Source organism: Lissotriton vulgaris, chromosome 12 (genome assembly GCF_964263255.1).
Source record: "Lissotriton vulgaris chromosome 12, aLisVul1.2, whole genome shotgun sequence".
NCBI lineage: Eukaryota > Metazoa > Chordata > Amphibia > Caudata > Salamandridae > Lissotriton > Lissotriton vulgaris.
The window spans coordinates 29,228,820-29,244,742 of NC_141700.1; the positions used below are offsets into that span (position 1 = coordinate 29,228,820).

General features: G+C 49.3%; 1 protein-coding gene across 1 annotated transcript in view; it reads left to right on the plus strand.

The window, feature by feature from the left end:
* The first annotated feature begins 14,265 nt into the window (after positions 1–14,265).
* The window catches only part of HAPLN4 (hyaluronan and proteoglycan link protein 4), a 105,264-nt gene continuing 103,606 nt past the window's right edge, over positions 14,266–15,923 (plus strand). The window contains exon 1 of the mRNA XM_086946851.1: positions 14,266–14,361. The gene's annotated coding sequence lies outside the window, so the exon portion shown is untranslated. The remainder of the gene's footprint in view (positions 14,362–15,923) is intronic.

Here is a 15,923-nt window from a genome sequence, read left to right on the forward strand (position 1 = left end):
AGAGTGAGACACCATTGAAGTGTATGAGACACTGACGGCCAAGGAGTGAGACCCCATTGAAGTGTATGAGACACTGACAGGCAAGGAGTGAGACCCCATTGAAGTTTATGAGACACTGACAGGCAAGGAGTGAGACCCCATTGAAGTGTATGAGACACTGACGGGCAAGGAGTGAAACACCATTGAAGTGTATGAGACACTGACGGGCAAGGAGTGAAACACCATTGAAGTCTGAGACCCTGAGGGGCACGGAGTGAGACACCATTGATGTGTATGAGACCCTGACGGGCAAGGAGTGAGACACCACTGAAGTGTATGAGACACTGACCGGCAAGGAGTGAGACACCATTGAAGTGTATGAGACACTGACGGGCAAGGAGTAAAACACCATTGAAGTGTATGAGACCCTGAGGGGCAAAAGTGAGACACCATTGAAGTGTATGAGACACTGACAGGCAAGGAGTGAGACACCACTGAAGTGTATGAGACCCTAAGGGGCACGGAGTGAGACACCATTGAAGTGTATGAGACACTGACAGGCAAGGAGTGAGACACCACTGAAGTGTATGAGACACTGACGGGCAAGGAGTGAGACCCCATTGAAGTGTATGAGACACTGACAGGCAAGGAGTGAGACCCCATTGAAGTGTATGAGACACTGACAGGCAAGGAGTGAGACCCTGTTGAAGTATATGAGATACTGACGGGCAAGGAGTGAAACACCATTGAAGTGTATGAGACACTGACGGGCAAGGAGTGAGACACCATTGAAGTGTATGAGACACTGACAGGCAAGGAGTGAGACACCATTGAAGTGTATGAGACACTGACGGGCAAGGAGTGAAACTCCATTGAAGTCTATGAGACCCTGAGGGGCAAGGAGTGAGACACCATTGAAGTGTATGAGACACTGACAGGCAAGGAGTGAGACACCACTGAAGTGTATGAGACACTGACGGGCAAGGAGTGAAACACCATTGAAGTGTATGAGACACTGACGGGCAAGGAGTGAGACACCATTGAAGTGTATGAGGCCAGTGATTGAGAAGGAGTGAGACACCACTGAAGTGTATGAGACACTGACGGGCAAGAAGTGAGACACCATTGAAGTGTATGAGACACTGAGGGGCAAGGAGTGAGACAACATTGATGTGTATGAGACACTGACGGGCAAGGAGTGAGACACCACTGAAGTGTATGAGACACTGACAGGCAAGGAGTGAGACACCACTGAAGTGTATGAGACACTGACGGGCAAGGAGTGAGTCACCATTGAAGTGTATGAGACACTGACGGGCAAGGAGTGAAACACCATTGAAGTGTATGAGACACTGAGGGGCAAGGAGTGAGACACCATTGAAGTGTATGAGACAATGACGGGCGAGGAGTGAGACACGATTGAAATGCACGAGGCGTGTGATCAGGGGAGCGTGTAATGCCTGGTTACACCCCCCTTCTCACTGACCCCCCTCCTGCTCCTTTTCACCACCTGCTGCCACCACCCTGGTCACATGCTCCCTAATACTACCTGCTCAGAGTAGGTAGTAAAAAAGGGTACCATAATACGCATACTTTTAGATGCATGGAATTTTGGTTGGTTCTCATTGTAGGTGGGAGAGGCAACAAACATAATTTTTCTCACCAGTCATTTTAGGGCTGGGTGACTTCCCACGGTCTCTACTTGGAGGTTAGTGGTTGGTGAACACCTTTACCTGTCGTTGTCATGAGTCTGCTGGCTGTACAAAGGAGGACGGTGTGCCGCTCTGCACAGAGTGTTGGAAACCACTTTTAAAAACCATAACCATGTCAAAGCGTGATGTGTAGGGTGGCATCACATTTGTAGCACCCAAATTTAATTTGTTTGGAACTCCCAACTTCCCCCAGACTCACTCCCGCATAGAGTTCAAATAGATGAGCCTCATTACTGCAGCTGTTGACTCCAGATCTGTGCACAATACCCAAGATTGTAGCTCCTGAACTGGACACACCTCTGCAGAGTGGCCTCCAGAACTGAGTGTACTTCACCACAAGTGACCTCTAGAACTTGACACAACACACATGATATGGCCACCATATGGTCAGCAAAGTACTTAGGAATAGGCATCCTGCACAACACACAAGCACCAAATGAGCTATCCAGCACTGGATACACCACATAATATGAGCCAAAGAGGTCTTCATCTCTGGTCGTTCCGCACCATAAGAACCAAAGGAGGTCTTCAGCTCGGGTCGCACCTCACCATAAGAACCAAAGGAGGTCTTCAGCTTGGGTCGCACCGCACCATAAGAACCAAAGGAGGTCTTCAGCTCGGGTCGCACCTCACCATAAGAACCAAAGGAGGTCTTCAGCTCGGGTCGCACCGCACCATAAGAACCAAAGTAAGTCTTTAGCTCGGGTCCTACCACACCATAGGAACCAAAGGAGGTCTTCAGCTCGGGTCGCACCGCACCATAAGAACCAAAGGAGGTCTTCAGCTCGGGTCGCACCGCACCATAAGAGCCAAAGGAGGTCTTCAGCTCGGGTCGCACCTCACCATAAGAACCAAAGGAGGTCTTCAGTTCGGGTCGCACCGCACCATAAGAACCAAAGGATGTCTTCAGCTCGGATCTCACCGCACCATAAGAACCAAAGGAGGTCTTCAGCTCGGGTCGCACCGCACCATAAGAACCAAAGGAGGTCTTCAGCTCGGGTCGCACCTCACCATAAGAACCAAAGGAGGTCTTCAGCTCGGGTCGCACCGCACCATAAGAACCAAAGTAAGTCTTTAGCTCGGGTCCTACCACACCATATGAACCAAAGGAGGTCTTCAGCTCGCGTCGCACCGCACCATAAGAACCAAAGGAGGTCTTCAGCTCGGGTCGCACCGCACCATAAGAGCCAAAGGAGGTCTTCAGCTCGGGTCGCACCTCACCATAAGAACCAAAGGAGGTCTTCAGTTCGGGTCGCACCGCACCATAAGAACCAAAGGATGTCTTCAGCTCGAATCTCACCACACCATAAGAACCAAAGGAGGTCTTCAGCTCGGGTCGCACCGCACCATAAGAACCAAAGGAGGTCTTCAGCTCGGGTCGCACAGCACCATAAGAACCAAAGGAGGTCTTCAGCTCGGGTCGCACCGCACCATAAGAACCAAAGTAAGTCTTTAGCTCGGGTCCTACCACACCATAGGAACCAAAGGAGGTCTTCAGCTTGCGTCGCACCGCACCATAAGAACCAAAGGAGGTCTTCAGCTCGGGTCGCACCGCACCATAAGAGCCAAAGGAGTTCTTCAGCTCGGGTCGCACCTCACCATAAGAACCAAAGGAGGTCTTCAGTTCGGGTCGCACCGCACCATAAGAACCAAAGGATGTCTTCAGCTCGGGTCTCACCGCACCATAAGAACCAAAGGAGGTCTTCAGCTCGCGTCGCACTGCACCATAAGAACCAAAGGAGGTCTTCAGCTCGGGTCGCACCGCACCATAAGAGCCAAAGGAGGTCTTCAGCTCGCGTCGCACCGCACCATAAGAACCAAAGGAGGTCTTCAGCTCGGGTCGCACCGCACCATAAGAACCAAAGGATGTCTTCAGCTCGGGTCTCACCGCACCATAAGAACCAAAGGAGGTCTTCAGCTCGCGTCGCACCGCACCATAAGAACCAAAGGAGGTCTTCAGCTCGGGTCGCACCGCACCATAAGAGCCAAAGGAGGTCTTCAGCTCGGGTCGCACAGCACCATAAGAACCAAAGGAGGTCTTCAGCTCGGGTCGCACTGCACCATAAGAACCAAAGTAAGTCTTTAGCTCGGGTCCTACCACACCATAGGAACCAAAGGAGGTCTTCAGCTCTGGTCGTACCGCACCATAAGAACCAAAGGAGGTCTTCAGCTCGGGTCGCACCGCACCATAAGAGCCAAAGGAGGTCTTCAGCTCGGGTCGCACCTCACCATAAGAACCAAAGGAGGTCTTCAGTTCGGGTCGCACCGCACCATAAGAACCAAAGGATGTCTTCAGCTCGGATCTCACCGCACCATAAGAACCAAAGGAGGTCTTCAGCTCGGGTCGCACCGCACCATAAGAACCAAAGGAGGTCTTCAGCTCGGGTCGCACCTCACCATAAGAACCAAAGGAGGTCTTCAGCTCGGGTCGCACCGCACCATAAGAACCAAAGTAAGTCTTTAGCTCGGGTCCTACCACACCATAGGAACCAAAGGAGGTCTTCAGCTCGCGTCGCACCGCACCATAAGAACCAAAGGAGGTCTTCAGCTCGGGTCGCACCGCACCATAAGAGCCAAAGGAGGTCTTCAGCTCGGGTCGCACCTCACCATAAGAACCAAAGGAGGTCTTCAGTTCGGGTCGCACCGCACCATAAGAACCAAAGGATGTCTTCAGCTCGGATCTCACCGCACCATAAGAACCAAAGGAGGTCTTCAGCTCGGGTCGCACCGAACCATAAGAACCAAAGGAGGTCTTCAGCTCGGGTCGCACAGCACCATAAGAACCAAAGGAGGTCTTCAGCTCGGGTCGCACCGCACCATAAGAACCAAAGTAAGTCTTTAGCTCGGGTCCTACCACACCATAGGAACCAAAGGAGGTCTTCAGCTTGCGTCGCACCGCACCATAAGAACCAAAGGAGGTCTTCAGCTCGGGTCGCACCGCACCATAAGAGCCAAAGGAGTTCTTCAGCTCGGGTCGCACCTCACCATAAGAACCAAAGGAGGTCTTCAGTTCGGGTCGCACCGCACCATAAGAACCAAAGGATGTCTTCAGCTCGGGTCTCACCGCACCATAAGAACCAAAGGAGGTCTTCAGCTCGCGTCGCACTGCACCATAAGAACCAAAGGAGGTCTTCAGCTCGGGTCGCACCGCACCATAAGAGCCAAAGGAGGTCTTCAGCTCGCGTCGCACCGCACCATAAGAACCAAAGGAGGTCTTCAGCTCGGGTCGCACCGCACCATAAGAACCAAAGGATGTCTTCAGCTCGGGTCTCACCGCACCATAAGAACCAAAGGAGGTCTTCAGCTCGCGTCGCACCGCACCATAAGAACCAAAGGAGGTCTTCAGCTCGGGTCGCACCGCACCATAAGAGCCAAAGGAGGTCTTCAGCTCGGGTCGCACAGCACCATAAGAACCAAAGGAGGTCTTCAGCTCGGGTCGCACTGCACCATAAGAACCAAAGTAAGTCTTTAGCTCGGGTCCTACCACACCATAGGAACCAAAGGAGGTCTTCAGCTCTGGTCGTACCGCACCATAAGAACCAAAGGAGGTCTTCAGCTCGGGTCGCACCGCACCATAAGAGCCAAAGGAGGTCTTCAGCTCGGGTCGCACCTCACCATAAGAACCAAAGGAGGTCTTCAGTTCGGGTCGCACCGCACCATAAGAACCAAAGGATGTCTTCAGCTCGGATCTCACCGCACCATAAGAACCAAAGGAGGTCTTCAGCTCGGGTCGCACCGCACCATAAGAACCAAAGGAGGTCTTCAGCTCGGGTCGCACAGCACCATAAGAACCAAAGGAGGTCTTCAGCTCGGGTCGCACCGCACCATAAGAACCAAAGTAAGTCTTTAGCTCGGGTCCTACCACACCATAGGAACCAAAGGAGGTCTTCAGCTTGCGTCGCACCGCACCATAAGAACCAAAGCAGGTCTTCAGCTCGGGTCGCACCGCACCATAAGAGCCAAAGGAGGTCTTCAGCTCGGGTCGCACCTCACCATAAGAACCAAAGGAGGTCTTCAGTTCGGGTCGCACCGCACCATAAGAACCAAAGGATGTCTTCAGCTCGGGTCTCACCGCACCATAAGAACCAAAGGAGGTCTTCAGCTCGCGTCGCACTGCACCATAAGAACTAAAGGAGGTCTTCAGCTCGGGTCGCACCGCACCATAAGAGCCAAAGGAGGTCTTCAGCTCGCGTCGCACCGCACCATAAGAACCAAAGGAGGTCTTCAGCTTGGGTCGCACCGCACCATAAGAACCAAAGGATGTCTTCAGCTCGGGTCTCACCGCACCATAAGAACCAAAGGAGGTCTTCAGCTCGCGTCGCACCGCACCATAAGAACCAAAGGAGGTCTTCAGCTCGGGTCGCACCGCACCATAAGAGCCAAAGGAGGTCTTCAGCTCGGGTCGCACAGCACCATAAGAACCAAAGGAGGTCTTCAGCTCGGGTCGCACTGCACCATAAGAACCAAAGTAAGTCTTTAGCTCGGGTCCTACCACACCATAGGAACCAAAGGAGGTCTTCAGCTCGGGTCGCACCGCACCATAAGAACCAAAGGAGGTCTTCAGCTCGGGTCCTACCGCACCATAAGAACCAAAGGAGGTCTTCAGTTCTGGTCCTACCGCGCTATAAGAACCAAGAGATGTCTCCAGCACTGGACGCTTCACACAAGCACCAAAGGAGGTCTCCAGCACTGAGACGCACCTCTACAGATCTGGTTTCCAGAATTGGACACCATACTTCAGATCTGGTTTCCAGAATTGAACTCAGTAATTCACATAAGGCTACAATATCTGAGGTGTGGTTTTCAGAACTAAAAACAATATGCAGCATGAGAATATCACTGACTACAAAAATGTATTAGGAGAGCAAATAAAAGAAAACAAACAATCTTGAGCTAGTTGAGGAAAGAGGTGGATACTGGTAGCCCTCCTGCTGAACCCTTCCAGCCTTTAAGAGCAATTGCCCTGTCTGAAAATCTACCTATGTTCCCTTTTAGATCAGCTGGTCTGTGAAATTCTAGCAACATCCTCACCCGAGGTCAAAGTGCAGCCAACAGTTAGGTAGTGAAGTCATCTAATAATAGTCACAACGCGCAGTCCTAGTGACCCTCTGGACTTTGCGCAACAATGACCGGTGGTAACCTGTCATTTGTAGTCTGTACCGGTGATTCATGTCTAGTGCGTGACCACAAACCGACCAAGGCCTGCTTTGTCAACATTTTATTCACTATCTACTACAGGACAAATTCTTAAATAAACTGTGGCAAAGGTTACAGGGAGATAAGCGTAATATTCCCTGCTAAATTTACAAGAGTGCTCCTCTCATGATGTAATTAAGACTCACTGTTATACGGTATTTATTTTTCTAACATTCATGTAAATATCAACTTTTTTCCTATATCAGTATTTCCCCATATTCATTTAGTGGATCACAAACAAATAAAGTTGTTGCTACTATATTTCCACACTTATTTCACTGATAAATAGGTACTTGTACTTTAATGTATGTTAAGCTGTGTCACTATACGACACCAAATATAATATAACAATACAATCATGTGAAAATATTAGCATTCTAGTACCATAAAGTGCACAGATGAGTTAAGAGCATTTAATTGTTTTTTGTTTTACAAGCTGTCAATCTGCACAAACATTGCCGTAAAAGTCATGAACGACAGCATGGTAGGTCATGGAAAAAAGACACTTTTTTTGTATCTTTATGTTGGTAAAAATGAATAGATGCAGGAAAAACATTGTTCTGTGTTTATCTCTAAAAATCGGGTAAAACCGAAAATTGGAAGCCTCAGAAATATTCCTAACCATTAATATACCTGGAGCATTAAGCTCCCTTAAAAGATTGTGCGTGGTTACTCTTTTTTTTTCTTCTTTTTCTTCTGTTTAATTAAAAAAATCACAATTTAAATCATTTCGTACTCTAGTGGATCATTCAGTGAGTGATAAACAGCATCATTTGTAGTAATGGAAATATGAAGAAATGACCGACAACTTAGTGAGGATGACGTACTGTCTATTGCCCACCAACATCTGTAAATGAAGGACAAGTGTCATCCTTCCGTTTTAATTTGATAGGCGTATGGGAGCTGCGGAGAGAGGAGGTCCATGAATGGTTGTTGCACAGGGGTAACTAGTTGTACATGTGGGTGACGTCTATCTAGACTGCTTGGCATCTGTGGGCGAGTGCCTAGTGGAATTCCCTCAGACTGATTCTGAGTTGCCTCTTATATGAGGCTGTGCCCTGTGTTCTTTGGCACCAGGGTGACCTTTATTGCGTAGTAGTTTGAACTTTATAAATAATATATAATCTAATATATGAATTGATCTCAAATAGAGCATTTGAGGGAAAGGCCTGGCTTCCTCCGCACAGTCCTTGCTTTCGGGAAGCAGCTAAAAACCCCTGCAGCTGCTGAAGTTGGTTCTGGTGGTGGTGTCTTGTCTGTCAGGGACTGGGAGTTGTGTCGTCTGTGCAGGAGATGATGGTGATGCCCTGAGATCTGTTGCTGTTGGCGAGTGGTACCATGTAGATGTTGAGCAAGGTCGGGCCGAGAGATGATCCCTGTGGGACTCTGCATAATATGTTCTCGGCATCGGATAAGGAAAGGAAGCTTTGGGGTCGTCCCTTGAGGAAGGAGCGATCCAGTTGAGTGCTGGTCCGTGGATGCCAGTCTTACGGAGTCATCTGATGAGTGTGTGGTCGGAGACCATGTTGAAAGCCGTGGGGAGCTTGAGCAGGTTGAGGACCACTGTTTCTGGTCAGTCTAGTATGCTCCTGATGTCGTCTGTCATTACATGTAAGGGGGGTTGAACCCAAGCAGTCACGGGGACCTGGGCGTTATATGGTATGTGTAAAAGAGGGTCCCCGTAAGGAATAGTGTTATGTGCACCATACACTCTAAACAAAAGTAAGTGTTATTTTACAGACAATAATCAAAACTTCTGAGAAAAAGTATTGAAGTTTATTCGTCAATACCCATCGTAAAACACTTACGTAGCGGACTCGCAGGTTCACCTTGATGCACGTAGACTGCGGCAATAATCGCCGGTCCAGGATTGATTTTTCCCGCGAAATAATTTGAAAAACATTTGAAGCCTATCACGGCAGTAATTTTAGCGACTAGAGACGATCTCAAACAGACGAGCACCATCGCGTGTTCCAATTGTGCAGACTGATCTATTCGGACCCAGGATGGACTTTTGATGTCGTGCGAGCGACAGATTACCTTAGTGCTACAACTTGCGCTTTCCATACTTGACTAAGAAGCAAGCCCGCTAGGTACAGACCTACGGTGACACCAAGGCTGACTTCAGTCTATTTTTAATTTAAGAACACTGCCTGCTCTTCGAAATGCCCCGTGTGGGCGTAGTATAAATTCACCAATCGGCTGATTGGCAGACAAATGAAATAAGACTGCCCCTTCAACCCTACCCTTCCTTGTCCTGATGAAGACCCCGTTTAAGGACCTAACTTAGCCTACGGCCAGGGGTCGAAACGTCGACGGCTTCTCCTTCCAACATAGACCTCCGGCACTTGTCCCTTCAATATTTCTAATAGACTGTGTGACCGTTGAAGGTCTCTTGTGTATCTCATTTAGATTGAAAGCCATAAGTTTCTTAGGCAATGGTATCAAATTGACTTTGATTCATGTATTCATCAATTTTGATTGCGTTCATTGTGATTTATCTTTAATTCTTTTGACCTTATCTTGCCTTGAGCACCTTTCTCCCCTCACAACTCACCTCTCCCCTTTCCCCCCCCCTTTGGGGCCTCTAACAATGTTTTATGTATGTACTGATAAGTGTTTTACGATGGGTATTGACGAATAAACTTCAATACTTTTTCTCAGAAGTTTTGATTATTGTCTGTAAAATAACACTTACTTTTGTTTAGAGTGTATGGTGCACATAACACTATTCCTTACGGGGACCCTCTTTTACACATACCTGATGTCGTCTGTGGCTGCGATGAGTTCTGTTTCTGTGCGGTGGTTCTTTCTGAACCCGGATTGTGTGCTGTCCAGGAGGTGGTGGAGGTCGAGGTGGTTTGTGAGTTGTCTGTTGATGGCCTTTTCGATCACTTTTGCTGGGCAGGGAAGCAAGGGGATAAGACAGAGGTTTGCCAGCTGGCTGGGGTTGGCTGATGGTTTCTTAAGAAGAGTGTTGACACCTGTGTGCTTCTTCGCTTCCGGAAAGGTGGTGGTGGTGATGGAGGGATTCAGGTTGTGGGTGAGTGTTTTAGAAGTGTTAGAGGCAGGGGTCCGGGGAGGCCCCAGAGTGAACGGTCTTCAAGATGGCTGGTATTTCTTCATTGGTAAGGGTCTTCCATGCGGTCAGGTAGTTGTCTTGATTGGTGATGGGTAGGTCAGCAATGTGTTTAGGTGAGATGATGGGTGTGTTCTGGTTTGCTCCTCTAAACATAAAGGGCAGATTTAAATGTTTTGTTTAGTAATCATAATAACTTATAACCATTTTGTAAAGAGATATTCTACGATTATATTTAAACACGTTTGCCCTACGAACAGTGGATATATATATGTGTGTGTTTGTTTGTACCTCTTTCTTCCCTTTTATCTTCACTCTCTTCCTTTCTGTCTCTTGTTCTTCGTTTTATCTCTGACTTCACTCTCTTGCTCACTTAGTGTCTCCTTCTTCTCGCCTGCTTCTATCTTCCCTGTCTTTTGCTCCCTCTTTCTCTTGATTCTCAGGTCACCTTCATTCGCCTTTATCACCTTTCTTGCTTTATCTTGCTCTCTCTTCCTGTTTCTCCCGTCTATATCTTTCTTTCTCCCTCTCTTGTTCCTAATGTCTATGGTTCCTTTTTTCCACCTGACTCGCCTGTCTCCAGTCCCTCTTGCTTACTCTCTTCCTTTCTCTTCTCTTCTCTGTCTTTCTCTTCTTCTGTCTTTCTCTTCTCTTTCTCTTCTCTCTATCCCTTTCTGTCTTTCTCTTCTCTCTATCCCTCTCTGTCTTTCTCTTTTCTCTATCCCTCTGTCTTTCTCTTCTCTCTATCCCTCTCTGTCTTTCTCTTCTTGTCTTTCTCTTCTCTCTATCCCTCTATCCCTCTCTCTGTCTTTCTATTCTCTCTATCGCTCTCACTCCTCTCTTCCCTTGCTCTCGCTCTATCTCTCACTCCTCTCTTCCTTTTCTCTCTCCCTCTCCCTTTCCTTTATCTCTCTTCTCCCTCTCTCACTCCTCTCTTCCTTTCCCCTCTCCCTTCTCTCTCTACCTCCCTCTCTCTTCTCTCTCTCTCTCTCCCTCTCTCTCTCTCTCTCTCTCTCTCTCTCTTCTCTCTCTCTCTCTCTTTCTGTCTCTCTCTAAATGTAAATGTAAATGTATTGGCATTTATATAGCGCACTACTTACCCGTAGGGTCCCAAGGCGCTTCGACCGCTGCGAAACCCTTCCTGGCTTCCCTGAGAGATGGTCCCTTAATGGGTATCTCCAGGGTGAGACCAGGCATCCCCGCGGTCTGGTGGGGCCGTTAGTGAAGATGAGGCAAGCTGATGCCCAGAGTTGCCGAGTGTGATCGCTGATCAGAGTGGCACCGAGGCGAGAGAATTATCGAGTCCGCTGACCCTGGTCCAGAAACCTGCCGCGCCGGGAATCGAACCCTGGTCCCAGGCCGTCCTCTGCTCTCGGGTCTGCCGCCTCTAACCAGTGAGCCACACTACTTCTCTCTCCCTCTTTCTCTCTCTCTCTCTCTCCCTCCTCTCTCTCTCTCTCTCCCTCTCTCTCCCTCTCTCCCTCTCTTTCTCTCTCTCTCTCCCTCCCTCTCTCTCTCTTTCTCTCTCTCTCTCCTCTTCTCTCTCTTTCTCGCCCCCCCTCCTCCCCGCAGGCCGGCCCGGTTTGCTGACTCCAGCAGCCTCCAGAGCCCCCTCGCGTCAGCACTCCGGCCGCAGCCGCAGAAAGTGAGAGAAAAGGAGCAAAAGGAACCGAGAGGAGGAGAGCGGAGGAGGCACTGGACGCAGGGACTCCAGCAGAGAGGCGAGTGCCAGCCCCGGGCAGTGCCCACCCGGGAGGGGGCAGTGGGAGGGTCCCTCTTTGGCACTGAGGGGGCTGAAGTGGCGGTGGGGTGAAAGGTCAGCCGGTGGGGTTGTTTCTCACTCTCTTTGGCGGGAGTCCGTAGCCCTGGTGACCGGGCCGCACACTGCACTGCAGCAGCACACTGCAGCACTGCACCAGGGAGCCGGGGGGGGGGGGGGGGGGGGGGGGGGGGCCGCGCCAGCCGAGGTCCCTCGCAGCGCAGTGCTGGTGCAGTGTGCGCACACCGCCAGAGACCCCTCCAGAGGGGGGTCTGACGGGCGACTGATGCTGTGCCAACCCGACCTGCCTTTCGGGAGTGAACCGGACGAGGCTAAGGCCTTCCTTCCCCTTGTGGAGTGAGTCTGAAGAGCGAATTATTCACCCCCAACCCAACCTGCTTTTAGTTTGGAGTCTGGTGTGACGGATTGTTCTCCATCATATGTGTCATAGATGATTCCAATGCTCAGAAACATGCAGAGTTGAGGCTTGATTAAAATCTAGAGTCTGGGCGGGTCTCTGAGCAGGGGCCTCCCTCACAGAGAGAGGAAAGCTTAGATGGATGGATGGGTGAGTGAATAGGTGAGTTCTGAGCTCATTCTCGCTAAGGTGATCTGCTCTCCGCATCCTCTGCTCCCACCGTTCTCTCAAAGACCCTCTTTTCTGTCCCACACCCTCATTCGACCATCCCATTTTCACTCACACCCACACCTCTCGGTGAAAATGCCCTCTCACAAACACACACACATTCCATTCCATCCTTCGAATCGTGCTTTCTCTCACAAACTCCCCTTCTTTTCCCTTCTCGCACCCTTCCTCCCATACACTGACCGTCCCTTGCTCGTATCTTTCTGTTTCTCCGCTCCTATTTCGCACACGCACTTTCACTTTTTCACTCTCTGTCTTACGCAGACACTAACTCTGAAGGCGGTGGTGTTTATGGAATTAATTTCTTTGTCAACATCCTGGTAGGTGTGCAGAACAGAGCCCGTCCACTGCAAGCTACATTCATGACACTTTTGAGCACCGCGTGTATTCGTGGTCTATCGACCTGAACAGCAGCACCGCGGATGGTTTCTGCTCTTCATACCTACCAGGACCGAGGCGCTATACTAGCACCCCCGCTCACCATCAAGTTGTTTTTGGGGGTGTATCCCTGCATTAGTGTCCTGAGGAAGCCTGGTTCCCAAGCAAATATGGGTCGAAACGTCAATAATGAACTAAAGTGTGAGCCTGATACAGATTGGCTGCTACTGGGCAAAATAAGGCGCTGATAAATGCCCCCTTCTGATATCTTTGAACCTACCAGTTTACACGTTCGTATTGGTGCAATATGTGTTGTGCATTCTTTTGTTGTGATCTCGCTTTCATGAGCACTGCGCCGATCTCACCATGTGGAACACACATCTGTAATGCTGTTTTCTTATTCTTAAATATAGTGTGTTTTGGGTAAGTAGCGTGTTGTCGTGCTCCATCAAAACATAAACACACCCAAGGATACTTAATATTTGATGTATTTATTGTTCTGGTTATTTGACGCTCTGTTCCCATCTTCCTTCCACTTTTAACAACATCAGCCTGCCTCCCTCTGCAGTGCTGAGGACCTGTGAGCCTGGGCTGTGGGGGGAGACTGTTGCAGGCCCTTTTATGAGCCCTGGCCAAGTAGTTCCTGTAAAAGTGGGGGTTTAGGTTATTCATGCCAGGTACACTGCTTGAAAGGTGCATTTGTCCCTCTACACCCCTGCAGTGCGCCCTAGTTGTTATTTGTGCTGCTTACACTCATCACTTTTTTATGATGGAAGAAACACGAAAAGGCCTGTTTGCGATTAATGTGCTCAGTGAAAAGGCTCTCGTGAGCTGTAACGTTTCTGCACTCCTTGTGCGCGGACTCAGTTGCTGACGGAGTGTTGAAGTTTGAGGCAGTCTCTGGAGGAGGCCTTTATGTCTTCTACAATGACACTGTAAGGAAGTCTGTTTGCATGAACCATCATAACAAGGAAAATATTTTCAAATATAGGTTACGGCCGAGGCTTCGACTAGGACGGGACAGAATTGTGTAAGAGCCGAGACAAGGGGGGGAGCTAGTGTGCTTCTGTTCTGGAGTGAGGAGCACCTGACCCGGTTTCTCGCATACCCTATGGAACTGTAATTCCGCCACCTCCTTCCTTGAACTGTGTTTTGGTTCCTTGTCTAAAGCGCTCCGAAGGCATCTCAAAACTAGGCGCAGCGCTTGTGAACATTTCTAGATTAGTAACTTTTCAAAATAGGACCCATGCGTCATCGTTTAGTGCAATACTACGTGATACCTGAAGATGGCGGCAGCGCTCCTTGGAGTCCGGTTTGGCAGCCGGCGGGCTGGCATCCGTCTCAGAGATGTCAAACACCCAGAGCAGGTTTCTCCCCTCCTTGTGTCTCGTCATTGTGACATTTATTTGCATTCATTTGTTTCATTAGTACATTTAGTTTGAATGTAGCAGTTCTGTAAAAGCACCTTTTCATTTTGTTCCAACAGCTGTCATAGTTTTGTTTATTTTTTCTTGTTCGTAGAAAGCGCTGCAGACCTCTCGTCGTCGCCTCGGAGCGCTCCATCATTGCTAATTCAGGTCGAGTCGAAGCACGAGGCCGCACATCCAGCCAGGTAAAGTGCATGAGGAGTATCATTTGTATGTGTTCAGTAAAGTGCCTGTGAGGGCGTAAACCCGAGTTGCAGCTCCATGGCCCCGCCTCACTCGCGCCAATGAGAAACCTTTCCCCAATGGTGTGAAGAGGCCGGTGGGACTCCAGCAACGCTCGCGCCTCCCTTCATCCGTTCCACACAAGGCCTTTGATAAAGTAAACAAAACCTGGCGTAAAGTAAGACGCGTAACGAGCACGCCTTACTTCACTCCTGTGGTGTTGCAAACATGGCGTAGGGCACCTGCTGAAAATCTAAGATGTTAATGTATCACCCTTACTTTTTACTCCCGTGGATGTCTTCGCGCAAGAAATCACTGTCCACACTTCTTCAAGGAGCAAGAAAGGCCACTTTATTTTAGGACAGGTGCATAATACATTTCTTGAACACATTCATTATTTATTTATATCATAAAATTCCAATCTACACATTATGCCTAAACTCCCTACCTAACAGAACCCGAAACTAACTCTTGACTAATACCCCCAGGATTACCCAACGAGCTACCCTTCAGGATGGCCAACCCGCTCCAGGCTGCCCACCCCACTAGCAAAAACCGCCTCCTAAAAGAACAAAGACACCTGTCCTAAAAGTGGCAAGGCCCGAAGACCAGAGCAGCGCCTAGAGCACCGCCAAGTAAAACCTAACTAAGGAATAAAGGGAGGGTGGGTGGGGCAAAAAGAACCTCCCTTCCCTTGCCTCCCGCTAACGCCGTGCCCAACCGCCAGCCTGACTTCCCTTTAATACCTCCCCCCAATCAACCCCACCTGCTTACCTGATTCTCGCGCGAACGCACCCAGGGAAAGACCAGCTCGCGCCTGGCTCTCCCTGGGTCCCCCCTCGCGCAAGAAATCACTGTCCACACTTCTTCAAGGAGCAAGAAAGGCCACTTTATTTTAGGACAGGTGCATAATACATTTCTTGAACACATTCATTATTTATTTATATCATAAAATTCCAATCTACACATTATGCCTAAACTCCCTACCTAACAGAACCCGAAACTAACTCTTGACTAATACCCCCAGGATTACCCAACGAGCTACCCTTCAGGATGGCCAACCCGCTCCAGGCTGCCCACCCCACTAGCAAAAACCGCCACCCAGGAAAACCTTTAGCGTTTTCCTGCCCCACCCAAAGAAGGAAGGGAAGGAGCACCCCACAACTGCACCTGAAGAACTGTGGCAATTACATCTCTGAGCTCCAGAAGGAAAAAGAACTGCCTAATGTAGATAGACGGACCCCGTCCTCACAGAATAAATGCTTCTCTGAAACTTTCCAATTATGATGAGCCAAACTGTATATACATAAATGATTACAAAACGTCTTATTGTTCTCTTCACTTTGCGTCCTGCCTTCTCCATGGCGGAATAGCTCCTTGCCCCAGTCCATTGCAATCGAAGCACGAACTCCGTCCATATCACCATGGTGCTCACCCATGTGCTCTTGATGACTTCGAGATCATGTTACATTAACTTTAGCAAAGTCAAACCTGATAGAGAAACTAAGTCGTGTTCACCAAGATG